Source organism: Bos grunniens, chromosome 17 (genome assembly GCF_055505025.1).
Source record: "Bos grunniens cultivar Pamir isolate PY7600 chromosome 17, Bosgru_T2T1.0, whole genome shotgun sequence".
Lineage (NCBI taxonomy): Eukaryota > Metazoa > Chordata > Mammalia > Artiodactyla > Bovidae > Bos > Bos grunniens.
This window is the reverse complement of record NC_141181.1, coordinates 41,744,091-41,765,395: the sequence shown is the minus strand read 5'-3', so window position 1 is coordinate 41,765,395 and position 21,305 is coordinate 41,744,091. Positions and strand designations below refer to the sequence as shown.

The 21,305-nt window shown below is 37.2% G+C and overlaps 1 long non-coding RNA gene across 1 annotated transcript in view; it reads left to right on the top strand.

Moving 5' to 3' along the window:
* LOC147355232 (uncharacterized) overlaps positions 1-21,009 on the top strand; it is a 48,725-nt gene extending 27,716 nt beyond the window's left edge. The window contains exons 2-3 of the long non-coding RNA XR_015143959.1: positions 10,701-10,823; positions 20,795-21,009. This is a non-coding gene — a long non-coding RNA (uncharacterized LOC147355232). The remainder of the gene's footprint in view (positions 1-10,700; positions 10,824-20,794) is intronic.
* Positions 21,010-21,305: the final 296 nt, after the last annotated feature.

The following is a 21,305-nucleotide window of genomic DNA, read 5'->3' as shown; positions in this document are numbered from 1 at the left end:
TAAGACTTTCTATTTCTTTCTGATTCAGTTTTGGAAAGTTGTACTTTTGTAAGAATTCATCCATTTCTCCCAAGTTGTCCATTTTATTGGCATATAGTTGCTGATAATAGTCTCTTATGATCCTTTGCATTTCTGTGTTGTCTGTTGTGATTTCTCAATTTTCATTTCTAATTTTGTTGGTTTGATTCTTTGCCTTTTTTTTCTTGATGAGTATGGCTAATGCTTTGTCTACTTTATTTATCTTCTCAAAGAAACCAGCTTTTAGTTTTGTTGATTTTTGCTATAGTCTCCTTTGTTTCTTTTTCATTATTTCTGCCCAAATTTTTATGATTTCTTTCCTTTTATTAACCTTGGGGTTTTTCATTTCTTCTTTTTCTAGTTGCTTTTGGTGTAAAGTTAGGCTATTTATTTGATTTTTTTCTTGTTACTTGAGGTAAGCTTGTAATGCTATGACCCTTTCCTGTAGCACTGCTTTTACTGAATCCCATAGGTTTTAGGTTGTCATGTTTTCATTTTCATTCATTTCTCTGCATGATTTGATTTTCCTTTTGATTTATTTCAAGATTTGTTGGTTGTTCATAAATGTGTTTGTAGCCTCCATATGTTTGTATTTTTAACAGTTTTTTTCCCCCTGTAGTTGACATGTAATCTTACCACACCATAATCAGAAAAGATGCTTGAAATGATTTCAATTTTTTTGAATTTACTAAGGCTAGATTTATGGCCCAGAACGTGGTCTATCCTGGAGAATATTCCATGTGCACATGAGAAAAAGGTGAAATTCATTGTTTTGGGGTGAAATGTTCTATAGATATCAATTAGGTCTAATAGGTCCATTTTATCATTTAAAGTTTGTGTTTCCTTGTTAATTTTCTGTTTGGTTGATCTATTCATAGTTGTGAGTGGGGTATTAAAGTCTCCCACTATTATTATGCTACTATTAATTTTGCCTTTCATACTTATTAGCATTTGCCTTACATATTGATGTGCTCCTATGTTGGGTGCATATATATTTATAATTGTCATATCTTCTTCTTGGATTGAGCCTTTAATCATTATGTAGTGTCCTTCTTTATCTCTTTTCACAGCCTTTATTTCAAAGTCTATTTTATATGAGTATTGCTACTTCTGCTTTATTTTGGTTTCAATTTGCATGAAATATCATTTTCCAGCCCTTCACTTTCAGTCTGTATGTGTCCTTGGTTTGAGGTGGTTCTCTTGTAGACAGCATATATAGGGGTCTTTTTTTATATTCATTCAGCCAGTCTTTGTCTTTTGATTGGGGCATTCAACCCATTTACATTTAAGGTAATTATTGATAAGTATGATCCCATTGCCATTGACTTTGTTGCTTTGGGTTCAAGTTTATAAACCTTTACTGTGTTTCCTTTCTAGAGAAGATCCTTTAGCATTTGTTGAAAAGCTGGTTTGGTGGTGCTGAATTCTCTTAGCTTTTGTTTGTCTGTAAAGCTTCTGATTTCTCCTTCATATTTGAATGAGATCCTTGCTGGGTATAGTAATCTAGGTTGTAGGTTTTTCTCTTTCATCACTTTAAGTGTGTCCTGTCCTTCCCTTCTGGCTTGAAGAGTTTCTATTGAAAGATCAGCTGTTATCCTTATGGGGAACCCTTGTGTGTTATTTGTTGTTTTTCCCTTGCTGCTTTTAACATTTGCATTGTGCTTGATCTTTGTTATTTGATTAATATGTGTCAACTGGCATAAGATACCCTATGTCCAAGGTCAGGGGTAGAAGCCATGAGAAGATACCCCACGTACAAGGTCAGGAGCAGAGGCTGTGAAGAGATACCCCACGTACAAAGTAAGGAAGAGCAGCTGCCCTTTGCTGGAGCAGCCATGAAGAGATACCACACATGAAGGTAAGAGAAACCCCAGTAAGACAGTAGGCGCTGAGAGAGGGCATCAGAGGGTAGAATGGCTGAAACCACGATCACAGAAAAATAGCCAATCTGATCACATGGACCACAGCCTTGTCTAACTCAGTGAAACTAACCCATGCCATGTAGGGCCACCCAAGACAGCCAGGTCATGGTGGAGAGTTCTGACAAAATTTGGTCCACTGGAGAAAGGAATGGCAAACCACTTCAGCATTCTTGCCTTGAGAAATCCATGAACACTATGAAAAGGCAAAAAGATAGGACACTGAAAGATGAACTCCTCAGGTTGGTAGGTGCCCAATATGCTACTGGAGATCAATGAAGAAATAACTCTAGAAAGAATGAAGGGACAGAGCCAAAGAAAAAACAATACCCAGTTGTGGATGTGACTGGTGATATAAGCAACATCTGATGCTGTGAAGAGCAATATTGCATAGGAACCTGGAATATTAGGTCCATGAATCAAGGCAAACTGGAAGTGGTCAAACAGGAGATGGCAAGAGTGAATGTCAATATTCTAGGAATCAGTGAACAAAAATGGACTGGAATGGGTGAATTTAATTCAGATAACCATTATATCTACCACTGTGGGCAAGAAGTGATAGAAGAAATGGAGTACCCATTATAGTCAAAAAAAGAGTCCAAAATGCAGTACTTGGATGCAATCTCAAAAACGATAGAATGATCTCTCTTCATTTCCAAGGCAAACCATTCAATATCACAGTAACCCAAGTCTATGCCCCGATCAGTAATGTTGAAGAAGGTGAACTTGAACAGTCCTCTGAAGACCTACAAGACCTTTTAGAACTAACACCCAAAAAAGATGTCCTTTTCATTATAGGGGACTGAAATTCAAAAGTAGGAAGTCAAGAAACACCTGGAGTAACAGGCAAATTTGGCCTTGGAATATGGAATGAAGCAAGGTAAAGGCTAATAGAGTTTTGTCAAAAGAATGCACTGGTCATAGCAAACACCTTCTTCCAACAACTCAAGAGAAGACTCTACACATGGACATCACCAGATGGTCAACACCAAAACCAGATTGATTATATTCTTTGCAGCCAAAGATGGAAAAGCTGTATACAGTCAGCAAAAACAAGACTGGGAGCTGACTGTGGCTCAGATCATGAAACCCTTATTGCCAAATTCAGACATAAATTGAAGAAAGTGAGGAAAACCACTAAAGCATTCAGGTATGACCTAATTCACATCACTTATGATTATGCAGTAGAAGTGAGAAACAGATTTAAGGTAGTAGATCTGATAGACAGAGTGCCTGATGAACTATGGATGAAGGTTCATGATACTGTGTGGGAGACAGGGAGCAAGACCATCCCTAAGAAAAAGAAATGCAAAAAAACAAAATGGCTGTGTGAGGAGGCCTTACACATAACTGTGAAAACAAGAGAGGCCAAAAGCAAAGGAAAAAAGGAAAGATATACCCATTTAAATCCAGAGTTCAAAAGAATAACAAGGAGAGATAGGAAAGCCTTCCTCAGTGATCAATGCAAAGAAAATAATAGAATGGGAAAGACTAGAGTTCTCTTCAGGAAAATTAGAGATACAAGGGAATATTTCATGCAAAGATAGGCTCAATAAAGGACATAAATGGTATGGACCTAACAGAAGCAGAAGATAAGAAGAAGTGACAAGAATACACAGAAGAACTGTACAAAAAAAAAAAAAAAAAGATCTTCACGACCCAGATAATCACGATGGTGTGATTACTCACCTAGAGATTAGACATCCTGGAATGTGAAGTCAAGTGGGCCTTAGGAAGCATCACCCCAAACAAAGCTGGAGGTGGTGATGGAATTCCAGTTGAGCTATTTCAAACCCTAAAAGATGATGCTGTGAAAGTGCTGTACTCAATATGCCAGCAAATTTGGAAAACTCAACAGTGGCCACAGGACTGGAAAAGGTCAATTTTCATTCCAATCCCAAAGAATGGCAATGCCAAAGAATGCTCAAACTACTACACACCTGCACTCATCTCACACAGTAGTAAAGTAATACTCCAAATTCTCCAAGCCAGGCTTCAGCAATATGTGAACCGTGAACTTCCTGATGTTCAAGCTGGTTTTAGAAAAGGCAGAGGAACCAGAGATCAAATTGCCAACATCCACTGGATCGTGGAAAAAGCAAGAGAGTTCCAGAAAAACATCTGTTTCTGCTTTATTGACTATGCCAAAGCCTCTGACTGTGTGTATCACAATAAACTGGAAAATTCTTAAAGAGATGGGAATACCAGACCACCTGACCTGCCTCTTGAGAAATATGTATGCAGGTCAAAAAGTAACAGAACTGGACATGAAACAACAGATTGGTTCCTCATAGGAAGAGGAGTACGTCAAGGCTGTATATTGTCATCCTGCTTATTTAACTTCTATGCAGAGTACATCATGAGAAACACTGGCTGGATGAAGCACAAGTTAGAATCAAGACTGCAGGGATAAATATCAGTAACTTCAGATATGCAGATGATACCACCCTTATTGCAGAAAGTGAAGAAGGACTAAAGAGCCTCTTGATGAAAGTGAAAGAGGAGAGTGAAAATGGTGGCTTAAAGCTCACATTCAGAAAACTAAGATCATGGCATCCGGTCCCATCACTTCATGGCAAATAGATGGGGAAACAGTGGAAACAGTGGCTGACTTTATTTTTGGGGGCTCCAAAATCACTGCAGATGGTGACTGCAGCCATGAAATTAAGAGACGCTTACTCCTTAGAAGGGAAGTTATGACAAACCTAGACAGCATATTAAAAAGCAGAGACACTACTGTGTCTAAAAAGGTCCATATCAAGGCTATGGTTTTTCCAGTAGTCATGTATGGATGTGAGATTAGACTATAAAGAAAGCTGACTGCTGAAGAATTGATACTTTTGAACTATGGCATTGCAGAAGACTCATGAGAGTCCCTTGGACGCAAGGAGATCCAACTAGTCTATCCTAAAGGACATCACTTCATGGGAACTAGAGGGGGAAACAGTGTAAACAGTGTCAGACTTTATTTTTGGGGGCTCCAAAATCACTGCAGATGGTGACTGCGGCCATGAAATTAAAAGACGCTTACTCCTTGGAAGGAAAGTTATGACCAACCTAGATAGCATATTCAAAAGCAGAGACATTACTTTGCCAACAAAGGTCTGTCTAGTCAAGGCTATGTTTTTTCCAGTGGTCATGTATGGATGTGAGAGTTGGACTGTGAAGAAGGCTGAGCTCCGAAGAATCAATGCTTTTGAACTGTGGTGTTGGAGAAGACTCTTGAGAGTCCCTTGGACTGCAAGGAGATCCAACCAGTCCATTCTGAAGGAGATCAGCCCTGGGATTTCTTTGGAAGGAATGATGCTAAAGCTGAAACTCCAGTACTTTGGCCACCTCATGTGAAGAGTTGACTCATTGGAAAAGACTCTGATGCTGGGAGGGAGAGGGGGCAGGAGGAGAAGGGGATGACAGAGGATGAGATGGCTGGTGGCATCACTGACTCGATGGACATGAGTCTGAGTGAACTTCAGGAGTTAGTGATGGACAGGGAGGCCTGCCATGCTGAGATTCATGGGGTCACTAAGAGTCGGACATGACTGAGTGACTGAACTGAACTGACTGAAAGGAAATCAGTCCTGGGTGTTCATTGGAAGGACTCATGTTGAAGCTAAAACTCCAATACTTTGGCCACCTATGCGGAGAGCCGACTAATTTGAAAAGACCCTGATGCTGGGAAAGATTGAGGGCAGGAGGAGAAGGGGATGACAGAAGATGAGATGGTTGGATGGCATCACCGAAACAATGGACGGAGGTTTGGGTGGGCTCCAGGAGTTGGTAATGAATAGAGAGGTCTGGTGTGCTGTGATTCATGGGGTCACAAAGATTCAGACATGACTGAGCCACTGAACTGAAGTGAATTGAACTGGGGTGTTTTGCCTTAGGTTTACCCTGTTTGGGACTCTCTGGGTTTCTTGGACTTGGGTGGCTACTTCCTTGCCTGTTTTAGAGAAATTTTCAACTATTATTTCTTCAAGTATTTTCTTATGCCCTTTCTTTTTGTCTTCCGCTGGGACTTCTATGATTTGAATGTTGGGGCATTTAACATTGTCCCAGGGGATTCCCTCATAGCTCAGTTGGTAAAGAATCTGCCTGCACTGCAGGAGATCTAGGTTTGACCCCTGGGTCTAGAAAATAACTGGAGAAGAAAATGGCAACCCACTCCAGTATTCTTACCTGGAGAATCCCATTGACAGAGGAGTCTGGCAGGCTATAGTCCATGGGGTCACAAGAGTCAGACACAATTTAGTGACTAAACCAGCACCAAGGGTCTCTAAGCTTGTCCTCATTTCTTTTAATTCTTTTTTCTTTTTACCTCTCTGCTTCATTTATTTCCACCATTCTATCTCCACCTCACTTATCCTAACTTCTGCCTCGGTTATTATATGGTCAGTTCCCTCCAGAGTGCTTTTGATCTCAGTTATTGCATTATTCATTATTGATCGACTCTTCTTTATTTCTTCTAGGTCTTTGGTAAACATTTCTTGCATCTTCTCAATCCTTTTCTCTAATCTATTTATCTATAACTCCATTTTGTTTGTAAGATTTTGCATCATCTTGACTATCGTTATTTTGAATTCTTTCTCAGGTAGACTCCCTATCTCCTCCTCTTTTGTTTGGCTTGGTGGGCATTTATCATGTTCCTTTACCTGTTGAATATTTCTCTGCCTTTTCATTTTGTTTAGATGGCTGTGTTTGGGCTGCCTTTTCTGTAGGCTGGAAGTTTGTGGTTCCTGTTTATTGTGGAGCCTGCACCCTGTGGTTGGGATTGGACTAGTGGCTTATCAAGGTTTCCTGGTTAGGGGAGCTTGCATCTGTGTTCTGGTGGGTGGAGCTGGATCTCTTCTCTCTAGAGTGCAAAGAAGTGTCCAGTAGTGGGTTTTGGGGTGTCTATGGGTTTGGTATGGCTTTAAGCATCCTGTCTTTTAATGCTCAGGGCTGTGTTCCAGCTTTGCTGGGGAATTTGTGTGGTATATCTTGCTCTGAAACTTGTTGCCTCTTGGGTGGAGCTTGGTTTCCGTGTAGGTATGGAGGCTTTTGGATGAGCTCTTGTCTATTAATGTTCCCTGGAATCAGGAGTTCTCTGGTGTTCTCAGGTTTTGGAGTTAAGCCTCCTGCCTCTGGCTTTCAGTCTTATTCTACAGTAGTCTCAAGACTTCTCCATCCATAGAGCACAGACGATAAAACATCTAGGTTAGTGGTGAAACAATTGTCCACAGCAAGGGACACCCAAAAAGGTGCACAGAGTTACATGGAGAAGAGAATAGGGAGGAGGGAAATAGAAGGGACCAGGAGGAGAAGAGGGGGAGTCAAAAGTGGAGAGACCAATCTTGCCAGTAATCTGTTCCCTAAGTGTTCTCCACAGCCCAGAGCACCCAGAGAGATTCACAGAGTTAAATAGAGACAAGAAGCGGGAGGGAGGAGATAGAGGTGACCTGGGGGAGAAAAGGGAGAGTCAAAAGGGGTGAGAGCAATCAAGCCAGTAATCACATCCCTAAGTGAAAATGGATACAGAAGACTAGATTCTTAAAGGTACAAAATTGATAAATACTAAAAAGCAAGATTAAAAATCTAGGATAGACATTAGACTCTCAAAAATACAATATTAAAAATACTAAACAAAATCAATCACAAAAATTATAAAAAATATACATGTGAAATTTGCTTTAAAAATAGGGTCTTTTCTTTCAAGGTAAGAGTAGGTTATTCAACTGAAAATTAAAGGAGTAATAAAGAAAAATATATCTAGGAATTTCTCTGGAGCCGTTGTGGGCAGTGTGAGATCAATTCAGTTTTAGATAGTTCCTGGTTCCAGCTTGTATTTGTTCTCAAGGTCTATAGGTCCCTTCCAATGCTTAGTCAATGTTAACTACAGGCTTTTAATCTGTTGCACCTGTCACTTCCAGAGCGGTTCCCTCTTCTTTGTTTATTTTGGCTTCCTCTGTTTGCAAGTCTCTTCAGTGTCTAATTTCTGCCCTGTCACAAGGGGGCGAAGGTAGTCACTTATTTAGGCTCACTTGTTCAGTTGTGTTGTAGGGAGGGAGGAACACTGCAAACAAATATCTCTGGCGTGTTGTGGAGTGCTCACAGTGTATGGACCACACTGGGTTTGTCCCAGCTCACAGAGGTGTGTGTTGTCCGGGTCTGCACTGTTTCACTACACTGTAGACCCAGACAACACTGCTCAGGCTCCAGGGTGCTCTGCAGGGCACTGTCCAAAGCGGGCTCTGCATTGCATGCACTTCCCAGGTCTAAGCAGCTCAGGTTCAGGTTCTAAGGTACTCCATAAGGGCATAGACTCAGTTGGGCAAGCGTTTTGTGCCCTTCCTAGCTCCAAACAGTTCAGGTGACCAGGCGCTTGGTGAGTGAACTGTCCCAGGTGGGCTGTGTGTCTTAATCACCTCCTCAGTCCTGGCCACTGGGTTTCCCAGGTGCACCACAAAAGCTCTGTCCCAGGTGTGCTGTGCATCTCCTCTGGGGAGCTGATCTCAGGCTGTGACCCTCCTGGATACGTCAACCATCTAGAATCCCAGGAAAACGTGGTTAGCAACTGGGAGCCTGCTTACAGTTTGGTGGAAGATGCTGGTCTCTGGAGCTGATATTGGAGTAGCCCCTTGCGTTCCACCTCTGGCTGTCAAACAACTGCCTCTCTGCCTCTGGCTGGGGGAGGGACCTGTATGCAGCTGTCTAGCTCTCCTTTGGTATTCACTCAATCCTTTGTTCTGTGAGTGGGCCAGGCTGCGAGTTAGAGCCTTTTGCGGGAAAGTTCTCTCTCTCTCTGTTTTTTCCCCTCTCTGGTGATCCCACAGTTTGGGTTGCTATCTCATGTTAGCCCCCTCAGATTGTGCTCAGGGCATTCAGGCCCGACCCTTACTCTAAGGACCAATGATGCAGCCTAGGCCTCCCTGTACAGACCCCACTTGCTGGTGGCAGATGCTAGAGTCTGGGCTACTTCTCCACTGACAGTTGTGGTAGGCACCTAATCTGTGGATTTTTTTTTTTTTTCCTTTCCTCCTAATTGTTGCCCTCTGAGATTCCGAAACTCCCCACAGACCTACTTGTCAGAGGGTTTCCTACTGTTTGGAAATTCTCTTTCATGACTCCCTCCCCAGAACAGGTCTCTGTTCCTAACTCTTTAGTCTCTTTTTTTGTCTTTTATATTTTGTCCTAGCTACTTTTATATTTTGTCCTACATACTTTCAAAGAGAATGGGCTGCCTTTCTGGGTGTCTGGTGTCCTCCGCCAACTTTCAGAAGTTGTTTTGTGGAAGTTGCTCAGCATTCAAACGATCTTTTGATGAATTTGTGGGGGAGAAGGTGATCTCCCCGTCCTATTCCTCTGTCATCCTGGGGCTGCCCCCCATATTTACATTTTATGTTTACTCCAGTTGACTTGTGGAGATAAAAGAGGTAGAAAGAAGTTAGTATTAGTCATAAGGATAAATAAGATGAATACTTAGATAATTGAACTTAAATGGTGTTGCTGAAGATGGATGAAAAGTTAGGGTTGACAAATATTTAAAATATAGAAGAGGCATGTTTTAGGATCAATTAGCTTACTCTTGTTATAATTCTATGGACTATAAAATTCCATGAGTTTCAAGAGATTCTTCATTATTGCACTTTATTTCTCAATTAAGCTTCTCTCAAAGGAAACAGTTTGAGGGCAAGAAATATTCTACATATAAATTATCAGAGGAAAAAATTGTCTGTAACTTTATTACTTAGTGATATTTGAATACTGCAATATGACTAAAAACTAAATCACAAATATGCTATATAATTAAAGATTTTACTAGCCTCTTGAAATATTCATATATGTATCCCATGCCAGAGAACTAGGGGGAAAGTCCACTGAATAAAAATAGAGAATTATATTTTTATGTTTCCATTTTACACAGAAACTATAAAATAGTTTATAAAAGCTTGTCTTTACTGAGCAAAATGATCAAAGGAGAATAAGATTTGAATGGGAATTCTCTTATTAAAATTTGAAAGTATTTTTAGCAAGCCATTATCTCTGAAAAATGCATATAAGCAGTGGAGATTGAAGTGTCTATAAATGGTTTATCATATGTGAATATGTATGAAAAAGTAGACTTACTCTTTGAATCCAGCATTTTAATTTTATATACATATTTGATTTAAAGTGAAAGATTAAAAATGAAGTCATTCTCCTTAATTTTAGAGGACTGAAATCTTATTCTGTGGCATTTTAGAAACACAAGTCTGGTACATTCTCTCCATTAACTTGTATTTCACATTTTCCCTTACAGATCAGTACCAGGGAGAGCTGATGGTGAGAAATATTCACTGTGGTCAAGTATAGGACAGGATGAAATGTGTGATCTCCAAATGACCTCTTTATGCATTAATATCAGAATTTAAATAGACAGAGCTCTAATTCTTTATTAAAATGTTTCTTAGATGATTGCAGTGACAATACAACTTAAGTCATCATATTAAACATGAAGACTCTACTGAATGAAATGAATGGGTGTAGTTAATGAGGAATTTGGGCACTGAAAACCAATAAAGTCTACTTCACAATTTTATTTAATGTCATGGGGATATCGTGAGTGGAGCATGTCTTAACTCTTCAGGGGTGATTCTAGCAGGAAAGGTGGATGTGTCCATGTAGAACTGGCAGGTTGGTGGTTATGTGTGACAGGTAAATCCCCAAGGGTAGCATTATAAACAATGAGTGATGTGGGCAACAAACTCACGGTCTCACCATAAGGCTTATTTCTCACTCCCTCCTCAGGAACATCTCACGGAACTCATCATGGACAGTTCTGGTCAAGTTGATCTCCAGGCTTCTTCTCCACATGGTCCCAGCAATCCAGATTCTGTCCATACGGTGTCTTGGTCATCTCCTCACCTGATGGTACAATTATTGTGTTGGAGAGAGACAGACTAAGGAGAACTCTCAGGCACCCTACATCGGCCTCTGATGACACACTGGGCTGCCATTCATAATTTTCTGGTCATTCATAAGAATCATGCAATCTATAACCTCCACCAGAATCAAGATATAGAACAGTTCACTTACCCCTATAATGTTCCTTTGTCCCTTTATGATAAATCCAATATTCCCACCTCCAGCCCCTGGTATTCTGCCTTTTCCAGACTGTCAAATGCATGGAGTCGTACAGTGAATAGGTTCTGAGTCTGGAGTATTTCACTTAGTATGATGCATTTTATTTTTATTTTTTATTGGAGTAAAATTGCTTTTCAATGTTATGTTAGTTTCTACTGTACAGCAATGTGAATCAGCCATATGTGTACATTTATCCCCTCCCGCTTGATCCTCCTTCCCACTCTCCCACCACTATCCCACCCTTTTAGCTCATCACAGAGCACTGAGTTGAGCTCCCTGTGCTTTACAGCAGCTTCCCACTAGCTATTTTACACGTGGTGGTGTATATATGTAAATGTCACTCTCTCAGTTCTTCACACCCCCTCCTTCTCCTGCTTTGGCATATCCATTTTAGAGTCATCCACGTTATGGAATATATCAATTTTCATTTATTTTTAACACTCATGAGTATTCCATTTAATTGCTATTCTACAATCAGTATATCCACATCTAAGTTGATGAATCTTTGAGTTGTTTCCTGTTTTTGGCACTTATCACTGAACCCGCTATAAACACACGTATCAGGAAATGGGATTGTTTATTGATTTAGTGAATATAATTGATTTTTTAAAATATAGAGGCAACTTTGTTTTCTCAAGTTAAACTCCATTTAGTCATGATGAATATATACAGCTGGATTTAATAAAGAAGGGTTTTAGCAATTATGTTCACCATGGAAGTTGATGGATAGATTTCTTTTCTTGTAATGTCTTTGTCTTTGGTATCAGGGTAATTCTCACATCATAAAATAAATGGGGAAGTGTTTCTCCTTCTTCCATTTTCTGTAAGAGTATGTTACATGCTGGTAGTATTTCTTCCATAAATGTTTGATAGAATTTACCAGCCAAGCCATGTGCACTTAGAGTTTTCTTTGCAAGAAAGTTTTAAACTATAAATTCAGTTTTTAAATTAATGTAAGCCTATGCATTCATATATTTTCTTTTTTTCTGAGATTTTGCTAGATTCAATTCAATAAGTTGTTCTATTTCATCAAATTGTCAAAATTATTAACGTTTTTCTCTTATTTTTAAGATTTGCAGTTATCTTCTTATTTAGTAATATATTAGTTAATATTAGATATGTCTTTCCATCTAATGAGGTAGGAAAATAATTATTAGTTTTAATTTTCTTATCAGAGTCATCTGTGTTTCATTTCTTTCTCCCTTTTGTTTCTGTTTTTAACTTTATTGATTTATATTATTATTATTTTTTCTTCTGCTCAATTTATCCTTAATTTGTCTTGCTTTTCTTATTATTGAATGAAAAAATTAGATCATTGGTTTGAGTCCTTCAATATTTCTTAATATAAGCACCTGATGCTCAAATTTTCCTGTAAGCATATCCTTTTTTTTTGCTAAGTCACTTCAGTCATGTCCGACTCTGAGTGACCCCATAGATGGCAGCCCACCAAGCTACCCCGTCCCTGGGACTCTCCAGGCAAGAACACTGGAGTGGGTTGTCATTTCCTTCTCCAATGCATGAAAGTGAAAAGTGAAACTGAAGTCGCTCAGTCGTGTCCGACTCTTAGCGACCCCATGGACTGCAGCCTACCAGGCTCCTCCATCCATGGGATTTTCCAGGCAAGAGTACTGGAGTGGAGTGCCATTGCCTTCTCCAAGCATATCCTTAGTTTATCTCATAAATTTTTATATTTTGTGTTTTCAATTTTATTTAACTCAAAACATTTTCTACTTCCTTCTCCTCTTTGATCAATGAGTTAGACACCATGATTTACAAAGAATTATGTTGCTTAGTTGACAAACATTTGAGGATGAATTTTTGTTGTAGATTTCTTTTGTAATCCTATTGTGATCAGAAAGTATCTCTTGCAAGATTCAACTGTTTTAACTTGCTGAAGTGTTTTAATAACCTAGATTATGGTCTATCCTGATTAATATTCCAGTGTAAATGGGAAGAATGTATATTCATTCTATCATGTGAGTAGCCTATATGTATCCATTATGTTGTGTTTTCATACTGATTTTCTGCCTACTTCTATCAATTATAAGAACTGACTTTTAAAGTCTCTAAATCAGATTTTGAATTTATCTATTTTTCATCCCAGTTCTGTCAGTTTTTGCTTTGTGAATTTTGAAGCTCTGGTGTTACGTATATACACATAAAGGATTGTTTTGTCCTCTTGGTAAATTTAAATCTTTGTCATTATGTCCTAATTTTCTTCTGAAATCTAATTTGTCTGGAGAAGAGCAGCTACCCTGGCTCTGAGTGGGTCTCCACTGTCATGGTAGTCTACACTGGGCATTAAGCAAGACATCCAGTTGTAGCTGATTTACTGCTAGTCATGTGATGGTGACTGGCATCTCTGGCTTCCGTTCTTAACCACAGGTAAGCTGATGTGACACAACAGCCCTCCTGGAGGTTTTTTCTGGGATATCAAAGTTTTTGGCTGCTCCACAACCTCTGGTTTATGATGGTCTCTAAGAAAGTTATGATTTCATAGTTTTTGTGTTCTTTCCTCTTTGTTGTGATTTTTTCACTTAATATTTTCTAGAGGCTGACTTGTAGTTAGATTTAAGGGGTTCGCTGAAATAGTTTGTACCATACCTACTCCTATCCCCTGATAAAAGTAGTCCCCTACCTCAAAGACAAATGTAAACTGCCAAATTGAAGAAGAAATTTGCACAGTTTTGTTTGTCTTTTAATCTTAACTTCAAAGATAAATGCTTTGCATTTCCTGTAAAGTTTAAAATTTAAATAATTTATTTTGATCTACTGTTTATAAGAAAAACCACTTTTGGAAAGTTTTCTGACTACAGTGAAAATAATGAGTTCTATGGAGTCTATTTTTCTCCAAAATTGCATTGTGTTTGACACTTGGGAGTTTCAAGCTGTTCCTGTAATCACCTTTTTGGTTTTCCCACATTGACACTTCTAATAATCATCACTCCAGTTCTCACACCTTGCATCACAAATTATAGCTAAGAAAGTCCTGTCATGTTGAGAATTCCTGTACCAAGATGAACTTTAACACCAAAGCCTTAAAAGAGGCTTCAAAAATTTCTTATCAAGATTTGATTTAAAAAAATATTTCTTGGGAGACAAAGAAGTGGGACTGTTTTGAATTTTAGGTTTACAGCATTATATGTATTTTAACTTTAGACGGCAGTTAAATAAGAACTAATTTTAAAATAATTTTGCAATAATATTGCCTTATTAATATATCTCTACATATGAATATTTAAGGAAAACACTAAAATGTATGATTTGTGTTTCAATTATGGAATATTTTAAGCATACAGAACAATTCAAACTCTGGTATACCTGACCTTTTGAACTTGAAAGGGTAATTTAAAAGGTGTTACTATTTCTCAGTGTTTGTTTCACTTACACATTAAGAATGTAAAATTATAACAGTACACTGCCAGTATAATCTTTCTACCAATTTCTGTATAAATACAGAGATGGTGTCCAAATAAATCTCATATATTTTTATATGCTTAGTGCTTATATAGGTACTCACAGAAAAGTATGTACAATTATTTTCTATAATTAAATTTTATATTAATTGCAAATTATAGTTTTTATCCTTTGACAAATTATTTTTATGACTCAGTATTATGTTTTTAAGATTCATTAATTTTGATACAAATAATTTTTAAAATTCATCTTAACTACAGTATAGTATTGCAAGTAAGAAAAAACACAGCTTATCTATTTATCTACTAAGGGATAGTTGCGTTTATTCTATTTTTTCCACTGTTACATTCTGTGATAAAATTAAAAGCTTTATAAGTGTCTCATGTACAGGAATAAGTGTTTTTAAGGTAAAAACTTTAAAGTAAAATTGCAAGGATATGCACATATAGTCTATTAGATACATATATATATATTATATATATTATATATATTTTATATATATAATACATATTATATATATTATATATATATATATACACATATATATATATTTAATGCTTTCCAAAATATGTGTTACACTTTGCACTCTCACCGTGGCTCATTTTGTAAAGAATCTATCTGCTTTGTCGGGGAACTGGGTTCGATTCTTCGGTTAGGATGATCCCCTGGAGAAGGGAATGCCTATCCATTCCAGTATTCTTGCCTGGAAAATTCCATGGACAGAGGAGCATGGCAGGCTACAGTTCATGGGGTGGCAACATGACTGAGTGACTTATACTTTGCACTCTCACCAACTATGCACAAGAGTTTTTACTTTCTCACATACATACCAATGCTTGGGAAACCCAGATACAAATTGTTGGACATCTGAGGGTTGAGAGATGGTGTCTCATTGCTGTTTTTACTTGTTTGATAGTGAGACTGAGCTTGTATCTCAATCTCAACTGAGATTGAGCTGGCTTGAAACTCAGCTTAAGAAAAAAAAAAAAAAACTGAAAAAAAAAAAAAAACTGAGATCATGACATCTGGTCCCATCACTTCATGGCAAATAGAAGGGGGAAAGTGGAAGCACTGACAGATTTTATTTTCTTGGGCTCCAAAATCACTGTCAATGGTGACCGCAGCCATGAAATAAAATACTTGTTCCTTGGAAGGAAAGCTATGACAAACCTAGACAGCATATAAAAAAGCAGACCTTTGCCAGCAAAGGTCCATGTAGTCAATGTTACGGTTTTTCCACCTGCCATGATGTGAGAGTTAGACCATAAAGAAGGCTGAACACTGAAGAATTGTTGGTTTTGAACTCTGCTGCTAGAGAAGACTCTTGAGAGCCTTGGATTGCAAGGACATCAGAACAGTCAATCTTAAAGAAAATCAACCCTGGTTATTCATTGGAAGGACTGATGCTGAAGCTTAAGCTCCAACTCTTTGGCCATGTGATGCAAAGAGCTGACTTACTGGAAAACACCTTGTTGTTTGGAAAGACTGAAGATGTAAGGAGAAGGGGGAAGCAGAGGATGAGATGGTAGGACAGCATCACTAACTCAATGGACATGAATTTGAGCAACCTCCTGGAGATAGTAGAGGCCAGAGGAGTCTGGTGTGCTACAGTCCATGGGGTTGCAAAGTTGGACACGACTTAACAGCTAAACCACAAAGTGAGACTGAGCATGTTTTTATATGCTTATCATTCATCTGGTGAATTACCTGTTTACATATTTTTTCTATTTTTTAATGTGGGTGATTTATCTATTTATCAATCAGTTAAAGTTTTTATATTCTTGATACTAATCCTCAGTCAGTTATGGTAGTTCTCAAAATGATAGTATCAATATGTTATCATTAATATAAAATTTAATGATGGAAATTGATAGTATGTACACTTCTATGCACATGCAAACATATGATTACTACACAGAAACATGGGAGATTTATTTCTAAATTTCAGAATGGTAAATATTTAGGGTTGGGGAGGTGTTTTGATAGCTTCTGTTTTGTTATTTTTTTAATAAAAATAAAAGAGAGAGGTATTGAATATATTAAGTTCTATTAATCTCTGGCTTATAATTTGCTTTTCTGTTTGGAAGGAGAATTTGAAATTTTATTATAAACAAATTCATCAGTATTTCCATTTTACTTTGTATTGCTTTAACTTATGTATAAAATAGTATTTTTTCTGATATTTTAATCTACTTTTTTTCTTAAAGGTTTATAGCAATGCTTTTAGATATTTAATCTATGCAAAATTTTAAAGTTTTATCTGTACCTTCTTATCTGAGATAATTTAAAACTTACAGAAAAATTGTAATAACCCAGATTACCCAACCATTAGTATTTTGGCAATTTGCTGTATCACTTTCTCTATGTATCTCCCCATTGAGAGATACATTTTTCCCTTTAATACTTGAAGGTGTGTTTAGACTCTTTACAACCTCATGGACTGCAGCACGCCAGGCCTCCCTGTTCCTCACCAACTCCTGGAGCTTGCTCAAACTCATGTCCATCAAGTTGGTAATGCCATCCAACCATCTCTTCCTCTGTAGCGCCTTCTCCTCCTGCCGTCAGTCTTTCCCAGCATCAGGGTCTTTTCTAATGAGTCAGCTCTTTGCATCAGGTGGCCAAGGTATTGGAGCTTCATCATCATTAGTTCTTCCATACTATATATTTGTATATAGAACTGTGTATATGCATATATAGATTGTAGTGTGTATATATATATATATGTGTGTGTGTGTGTGTGTAGTAGTAGAGTATCATGACTTCCCTGGTGGTTCAGATGTTGAAGAATCTGCCTGCAATGCAGGAGACCTGGGTTCAAACCCTGGGTCTGAAAGCTCCCCTGGAGAAGGAAATGGCAACCACCCCAGTATTCTTCCCTGGAGAATTCCAAGGACAGAGGAGCCTGGCAGGCTACAGTTCATGGCATCACAAAGAGTCAAACATGACTGAGTGACTAACACTTTCACTTTCAGTGAGTGTGGGTGTGTGTGTGTGTGTGTGTGTGTGTGTGTGTGTGTATTTATTTATTTATTTATATAAATAGTGGACTGTAAACAATGCATACTTTAGATCCTGAGAACTTACCTCACATAGCTAAAACCAGGCATTTTTTGACCAACACTACATATTTCCCCTCATTCCAGCCCCTGAAAACCAATCTTCTATTTAGTCTGCTTCTGAGATTGACAGTTGGATTGACACTATTGCAAATCAGTGGCCAAGTTATGCAAACAACCTAAATATCCACCAAAGGATGCAGTGGAGATATATAATTCAGATTTAATATGGAAAGTAACACTGCCATTTGCAACTCAGTGAAACTGGAAGACATTATGTAAGTTAAATAAGAAAAACAAATATTACAATATCTTTAGTACTAGTACAATCTAAGAAAAAAATCAGTGGGATTTTAATTCAACTATTCTAACTAGTTACACTTGATATGTTTGAGTCATTTTTATTTTCTGTTTTCTGAATTATTTATTTGACTTTTTCCCCAGTTATACTGGGTTGTGATTTCTCCCCTTTGGTTGTGACATAAGTTGAAAATATTTTCTCCCACTATGCATTTATCTTTTGAATATTTGGTGTGTTTTATTTTTTTGTTTGTTTTTGCAATAAATTGCTTTTTTGTTCTTACAAAATCAATATATCCATCTTTTCTTCTATTTATTGTGGATTTTAAGTTAAAATTAGATCCAAAGTCACCATTTCTTTCTTTTGTACTTGTATAATTTAACTTATTTTATTTTAAAAATTTGATTTTTTAATTTTTAAATTAAAATTTAATTATATATTTTCCCATTCAGTAGATTGTTTCATTTTGTGAATGGTTTCCTTTGCTGTGCAAAAGTTTTTAAATTTAACTGGTTCCCACTTGCTTAGATTTGCTTTTAGTTCCTTTATTAAAGGAGACATCCAAAAAAAATATTGTTTTCATTTAAGTCATAGTCCTCTGTTTTTATATTCACTTTAATAAAAAATTAGTCAGCTCTGTAATAAGCTGATTGTTACGCACTGAAATTTATAAATGAGCTTTGTAAGAAATCTCATTTTATGTCTTCTGATCAGAGAACAAGTTTTTCCATTTGTTCATTCCAATATTTGTGTCTCTGGTAAGTGTTTTTAAACTTTCCTCACATTCCTTGAGAATTTTAAAATCCTTTCAATTTTCTTTTTTGCTATTGTAGGTAGGGTATTCCTTAATATTATAATCTCTAATTTCTTATATCTAAGTATGAAGTGAAAGTGTTAGTTGCCCAGTCGTGTCCGACTCTTTGCAACCCCACGGACTGTAGCCCACCAGGCTCCTCTGTCCATGGAATTCTTCAGGCAAGAATACAGGAATGGGTAGCCATTCCCTTCTCCAAGGGATCTCCCCAACCCAAATATTAAACCCAGATCTCCTCTACTGCAGGTAGATTCTTTACCACCTGAGCCACCAGGGAAGCCTATATCTGAGTATATGAGTTATTTATTTCTGAATATACATTTTATATCCTGACATTTGGGAAGTTATTTTGTTGCTTAAATGATTATTATTATTACCGCCATCATCATAATTATTGATTTTGTAGGGTTTTCTAAACACATTATAATCTCATCACCAAATAGGTTATTTTACATTTTATTACCAATTATTTTGTCTCATTAATTGATTTCTCTTATCAAATGACATTGGTTAATCATTTTAATGCATTGTGAAATATTGGAGAAAGTAGGCTTACTTGCCTTTTGCTTAATGTGAAAGAAAAGTTCCTAGAATTCTCCCATTAAGAAGGACTCTGATTTTAGTACTTTAAGATTTAGAATTTTATATATATACATATACACTTGCACTATATATATGCATATATATGTGTATATATATACATATATGTATATAAATGGGGCTTCCCTCATAGCTCAGTCAGTAAAGAACCTTCCTGCAATGCAGGAGACCTGGGTTCGATTCTTGGGTTGGGAAGATCCCCTGGAGCAGGAAATGGCAGCCCACTCCAGTATTCTTGCCTGGAGAATCCCATAGACAGAGGAGCCTGGCAGGCTACAGTCCATGAGGTCACAAGAGTTGGACATGACTTAGTGACTAAACCACCACATATGTATACAAATGTAAATGAAATATTAGTTACTTTTGGCTTCTTGAAAAGTTTTATCAGGATCAATGGCTGAATTCTATGGAAGCTTTTTTCAGTATTTGTGAGAATAATCATGTTATTTTCTTTTTTTTAATTTTTTTCTCAGAGAGTTGGACATGACTGAGCTTTTAGAGCTATTAATGTGTTCTGTATTTATGAAATTCCTTCTACGGAATCAATATAATCTTGTTTAGGAACATAAATCCTATGTGGTCAATGTTTATTATTTGTTTAAGATGGCTTTGCATTCTGTTGTATTTAGTGTTTTTGCACTGAAAGTCATAAATGATATGACTATCTTTTTAAAATGTTAATGTTTCTTTCCATTATCTTAATCTTTTTGGCAACAGTGAGTTTTTTTTTTTTTAATAAAAACATTAACATTTAATTTAAAAATATGAAATGTTTTCCCCCATGGCAATCATAGCATCTGACAGCTCTGGTGCATTTTATAGGGGAACTGACTGGTTTTCTTATTTTTTTATTTTTTCTTAACTATTTTTTATTGAAGTATAGTCGATTTACAAAGTTTGCTAGTTTCTGCTACACAGCAAAGATCAGTTAGGCTATCTTTTAAAGCATTTTCTGTACTGTTTTTATCCAGCTTAAACATAAAAATGATACTGGCTTCAAAAAAAGTTTGAAAATCTTTCTATGTTTTTTATGCCCTGGAATAATTTATGAAGCACTGGGTTATCTTGTCTTTGAAGGTTTCCTATAACTCGTCTGTGAACCCACTGAGTCTGATGCTTTTTTGATGTAGAGTTTCTTACTCCAAATTTTCTTCAGAAAACTTTTAGCCTAACTTTTTTCTCTCTTATGGGATCAGTTTTGGAAATTTTTATTTTATTATGAAATTATTCCTTTAATCTAGCTTTCCAAATTTATTTTCATTATTTACAATATCCTTTTTATCAGGTCTACAGTCATCTTCTGTTTTTTCCTTATTCTTGTGGTTGTCTGCCATGTGATTTATTATTTTGTATATTTTGACTTGACTATGTTAATGTTGTGTCTATTAGGATAGTTAATTTCATCTGTCAATTTGGTCAGAATATGGTGCCCAGTGTTTTTTTTTTTTTTTGGCTAACCACCAGTTTAGATGCTGCTATGAAGTTTTTTTCAGATACAATTAATTTAAATCAGTAGACTTTGAGTTAAGTGTATTACCATAATAACACAGTTGTGCTTCATCCCATCCAGCCAAGGCATTAAGAACAAAGATTGAGACACCGGAAGAAGAAATTCTGCCCGTGCCTTCAGCCGTTGGTTATAAGCTGACAACACTGACTCCTGCCTGTACTAAAATTTCAGACTCCCCAGCCCCTACAACTGCTTGATCCAACTCTTTATATTAAATTTCTTTCTGTACAGAGATCTATCATATATACTAAATATAAATTAACAAGCATATATATATATATATATAAATAAATATATATACACATCAGTTCAGTCACTCAGTCGTGTCCGACTCTTTGCGACCCCATGAATCACAGCCGCCAGGCCTCCTTGTCCATCACCAACTCCTGGAGTTCACTCAAACTCATATGCATCAAGTCGGTGATGCCATCCAGCCATCTCATCCTCTGTCGTCCCCTTTTCCTCCTGCCCCCAATCCCTCCCAGCATCAGGGTCTTTTCCAATGAGTCAACTCTTCGCATGAGATGGCCAAAGTATCGGAGTTTCAGCCTCAGCATCAGTCCTTCCAATG